This window comes from Sminthopsis crassicaudata, chromosome 4 (genome assembly GCF_048593235.1).
Source record: "Sminthopsis crassicaudata isolate SCR6 chromosome 4, ASM4859323v1, whole genome shotgun sequence".
Lineage (NCBI taxonomy): Eukaryota > Metazoa > Chordata > Mammalia > Dasyuromorphia > Dasyuridae > Sminthopsis > Sminthopsis crassicaudata.
In genome coordinates this window covers 352,883,616-352,889,079 of record NC_133620.1, presented here as the reverse complement: position 1 = coordinate 352,889,079, position 5,464 = coordinate 352,883,616, and positions in this window count along the sequence as shown.

Sequence of the window (5,464 nt, the reverse complement as noted above, 5' to 3'; positions counted from 1 at the left end):
GGAAGTGTCCGTTTCCTCTTGTCCAGTCTTGGGAATGGGGGTGTACTGCTGATTGTCGGATGGGGAGAGATCTGAGAACATTTGGTTTTGAAACAATTGAGCAAGAATCTAGAACTAGAGAGTTGGAAATAGCCCCTGTCCAGACGCTGCCTTGCTGAATCTCAGCCCTCTGCACGAAGATGCTGGAAGAAGCCGAGAGGACCAGGGGTCACATCTCATTCTGGGGGTAGCCGCAGGAAAAAAGAGGAGTCTTTATTTTTGAAACAGAAAATTGGGACCTGTTTCCCTGATCTAGTCTTGCCTCAGACTCAGGATGGAGAAAGGGAGTAGGCGGGACAGTGGGGATGAGAGAGGGTGGAGGCTGGTGGCTAAAGCCCAAATTCATGACTCACCTTCCCCAAAATCCATCTCCCCACTTGTTTTGCGGGGAGCCCCTACCTCCAGGGACTGCTTCTCTCCAACCAGCCAGCAGAGGGAGCCTCCAACTTTGTCAAGTCCAACTTTGGAGAATTGGGAATTGTCCCTTGAACAGAAAATAACCTGTTACTAAAGACCAGTCTCAGCTGTTTCTGTGGAGAAACTAGCCCAGCAAGAAAGAGGCTGAGGCTGGGGAGGTCTGAGCTGTAGGTAAACTAAAGCCAACTGGGTGTCTGAGCTAAATCTTGCACCAATAAATACAGCAAACCTCTGGGAGCTGAGGGCCACCTGAGTCCAGGTTCTCAAGGATGGTATTAAGCCTATGAGAGGCTGCTGCATGTCCAGCCTGAGCAAGATAGGTAAATTCTGTCTTAAAAAAAAAGAACAAAAAAATTGACTTGTTTGGGGGCAGGTAGCTAGGTAAATATTTATATCTACTCCCCAAATTCACACGTTGCTCACCCACCAAGAAAAGAAAAGGAAGGACGGAAGACTACTCCTCCTCCTTCTTACTCTTAGAACATGGAGGAAAATCTGGGAGACGTTCTCATTGTGCCTCAGTGTCCCCAGCCCGGCTGCCATGTGACCTAAACTGTGTCATCAATTCTTTGCTTCTTCCTTTATGGAATAGGGAGACTTCACCCCTCCACTGAGCTCCACCCTGCTCCTCCAGGGCCGTGAAGCTGAGGGAGATTGGGATTCAGGGTGGAGGAGAGGGAAGGAGTCAGCCTTAGTCAAAGCTGGCTAACCCAGGTGATGATGCCTACCCCTTTACTCCCCCCCCCTCCAAGCAGGGAAGGGCTTGGGTCAATTGGTGAAAGAGTTTTAGGTTTCATCTTTATGACTTTTCTCTGTTGCAGTCCTAAGGAAGGTGAAAGCACAGTCTCCACCCCTCCCTCCAAGTCTAAGTGCTGTTATTACCTTTTCCAGACAGCTCTTCCTTCAGTTCCCATGAAGAAACACCAATATCACCAAAAGAAAGCAGTCCTGATGCCATATTTATGCACGATGCTTTAAAGTTTAGAGTTTCACATATACTATCACATTTGATCCTTACTCTGGGAGGAGGGTGCTATTAGTATTCCCATTCTGCAGTTGAGAAAAGTGGAGTTGAGTTGCCACTGGGCAAGTTACAACCTCCCTCAGCCCGATTTCTCAACTGTAGAATTGAAAATCATGTCTCTCTGATTCCAGGTTCAGTGCTGTCCACTGTACTGCCTCGTTGCCTCACAATTTGGGGTGTTGTGTAGCTGAGTGTGTATGTGAGTCTTTGTCCGTGAGTGTGTTCCATGTCACTGTTTCTCTTTTGGGGAATATCCACAAGTGATGGTTTTGTTCACAGGCGTATGTATTTATTTATGGTGTCCATGAGGGATTGCTTAGGTGACTATGTCTACAGCTGTCTGTGGATTCTGTATGTGAATGGGGAGCTTTGTACTTGGGCTGGTGAGTACATGTAGGAAGGCACAGCTTTCAAGAATAAGGAGGCAATGGTCCCTGTGGTCTCTGCCTTGGCCCAATCATGTGCGAGTTAAATTCACACCTTTTAAGAATGACTTCTATCAATTTGGAGAACATCCAGAGGATGACGTTTGGTACCCTCCCCCCCTCAAAAAAAGGAGGAAGAGTAATTGTGTGGGAAAGGGATTATATTATTCTATTTATTCTCAGTGGGCAGATCCAAAGTAATAAACCTGTTCAAAAAACTGTTTGAAAGTGGAGTGGGCTACCCTGGGAAGGGGCCAGCCTTATAGGCTGGATAATTGATTCTTCTTTGAAGTGGGCAGGGAGGGAGCCAGTAGGGAATTTTTTTCTGGTACGGACTGCACAAGGTGATCACTGAGGTCTCTTCTAATTTTAAAATTCTGTGATTCTTTGTATGCTTTATTTCTCTTGGGGAGGTTGGGAAACGTTGGCTAGAAGTTGGTAGTCGTTTTCTCTTCCAATCAGCTTTGTCTCTAAGCTTTCTCTTCTGTCCATCAGTTGCTAGTACAGTGGACAGTGGAAGCTGGATGGAAGGGGGATGTGGTTGCCATGCCGGGAGACATGACCCTACACTCTATTTTCTGTCTTACTCATCTTCCATTCCTTCCAGTCCCTCCTACCCTCTCACTGACGCCTCAGTCTCTCCATTGCCTAGCCAGCTCCCCAAACCGGTGAGACAGAGTCCCATCCCAGCGTGGGCCCTCGGGGTGGCTCCCAGACTGTCTCCCAGTCTTGCCCAGCCCTGGACTCTCTCACCTATTCATTCCTCCCTGCCCCCACCCTCCCACCCACAAGCCCCTCCCTGTTCCTGGCCACATCTTTCTTTACCCAACTCTCCAGGATACTTCCACCAATCTGTCAGGGCTTCAATTTGTTCACCTGTAGCATGAGAGAAAAGTCAGATAGATGGTTCAAAAGCAACTGGAGACTGAAACCCCACAGGGGATCTGCTGGAACAGGAGGGATTCCCATGGAGTAGGGAGTGGTTGAGGAGAGAAAGAGAACAAGAAGTTTTCAGGCATTCTTTCTTTTCAGTTTATGTCACCATCTGGGATGTTGAGTTTTCTTTTGGGGAAGGAGCCAGAGCCTGTGAGAGGATACTAGGTGGACTGACAGGATGTGTAGACAAAGTCTCCTTTGCAGCCAGAGGCAAAGAATTTAGTAAGGAAGGAAGGAAAGAAGGGGAGGAAGGGCCTCAACCCCTTGCAGTTTCCTCTGTTCTCCTACCAGGACCCTGGGCTAGACAATAATTTCTTTACTACCAGAGGGAAAAATGTGTGGGCCCTTATAGTGAGTATTGAAAACACAGAGTCTGAATAACAAAGGGAAATTAGTGCCTTCTAGGTCTAAAACTCTGATTACAAGATCAAAGCCTCTCATGGAACCCTTCTGAGGATATTCTGTTCATCTGCCTTCAGTCAGAATTCTTCCTCTCTAGACATCATAGTGGATAGAACACTGACTTGGTGTCAGAACATCCAAGCTCAAATCCTGCCTCATTCTTTTCCTAGCTCTATGACCTTGGACAAGCCATTTTACTTCCTTTTTTTGCCTCAATTTCCTTCTTTGTAAAATGAGGATAGTAATAGCATCTTCCTCCAATGGTTGTTGTGAGGATTAAATGAAATATTTGTAAAGCACTTTGAAAATTTTAAGTAGCTATTATTATTATTTCTGATAGATTTTGTAAGGGAAGCAGCATTTAGGGTTGTAAGGGACTTGAAAACAGTCTTATTCAATTTTTTTTTTTTTTTTTTTGCAAATCTAATTTTGATTTTTCCCATGGCTATCAGGTTAGGGACTCCCCCAATAAGGTACTGGGACATATGCATGGGGGGCAGGATAGGGAAGAGTTGCACTGGTTGTCTCTTTCCAATGGTCAGTGATCTGGCATTGTGGGAATGTGGGCTAGCTTTGGGGAAGACATGCTCATCTTTGGTGAAGGCGTTATTGATAGAACAGGAATTGACTTGATTTTTCTCAATGTTCTTTCCAATAGTGGAAGTAGAGGAATCAATAAAGGGAAATTCTATTCTAGAATTTGTGATAGAGAGGAAATCCAGGCAATAGTCTCACCTGTATTTAGATTTTGGGAAGGCAGATTTCAAAGGGTTCAGAGGAAAAATGCCTAGGATTTCAATGGTTCAAAATGCTAGAGGAGGAGTTGGTCTGGGAAGGATGCTCAAGAAGGGAATTCTGCAGACAGCAAAGGAAACAGTTCCAGTAAGGAAGAAAAATGGATTTATTTGAAAAGACTGATACAGATACACAGGAACTTCACCAATCAACTAGAGTTTTTGAAAAAAAAAATAGATGGAACATGGAAAAGAACATCGGTTAACAGAAGGTAAATCTGAATGTGTTCCAAGTTGGTAAAAATAATATCAAGAATACTAAAGTTCAGAATAAGTAGAGGCTGGTGAAAGAAGGTAAGGACAACAAAAAAGAATTTTTAAAGTTAGAGAGGGAGAAAAAGGAAGATCATCATAGAGGAGAAAAATTTTTTGCTCAGGGTAGATGGGATACTTATAACTGACTGAAAAGAGAAGCCAGAGCTTCTTCATTTTAATTTTGCTTCTTTTTCCTTTGCCAAAGTGAATAGGAATCACAACAGAGATGACTGAGAAGATGCCCTAAAAAACAAGAGATAATAAGAGAAGAAGCTTCCCTGGATGATTCTGAGTCACCTCGGCTAGATGAACAGCCATCCTGGGATACTGAAAGAACTGATTGTATGACTGAACGAGTCACTTAAACTCTTGTGTCAGTGTCCTTATTTGTAAAATGGAAATCATATTAGCATCTACTTCCCAGGGTAACAAGGATAAGATGAGATCACATTTATAAAGTGCTATATAAATGCTAGCTTTTTCTTCCTCTCCTCATCCTTTTCCTTCTTCTCTGTTTTCCTTCTTTTCTTTCTCCCTTCCTTTACTTTCTCCTCCTCCTCATCTTGAAGAAGGAATGATGTCCTGATTTTCAAAAAAAAAAAAAAAAAAAAAAAAAAAAAAAAAAAAAAAGGAAGATAGCAGAGTCTGCACACTGTTGTCCGGTGAATTTGACTTCATTTCCTGGTTTAGATGACTTAGATATTAAATCAAATTTAAAGATGCCAAAAAACTGGGAGAGAGAGAGACAGGTGACAAAGGATCCAAACGACTCTTAACAGTCTAGACTATTGGGCTGAATCTAATAAAATAACATACAATAGGGATAAATATAAAGTTTTATACTTGGGTACAAAAAAATCAACTTCTTAAGTTCAAGATGGGGAATGAATGAATGAAGCATTTATTAGACTCTTAATATATGCAAAATGCTGAGCTAAGTGCTGGGGATACAAAGAGAAAAGTAAGATAGTCTCTCTCTCTCTAAGGAGCTCCCATTTGAATGGAGGAACTAACACACAAGAAAGATCTCTGCTTCCAGTCAGATGGAGAAGTCTCAGTCTTAGGCTGCGCAGCAAAGCAGTTGGTAAGGCTTCTTTTTAAAAGTCATTTTCACTGATAAAATCTTACCAATTTCTGATATTGGATCATTTGAGAGTGCTAAAGATTGATGA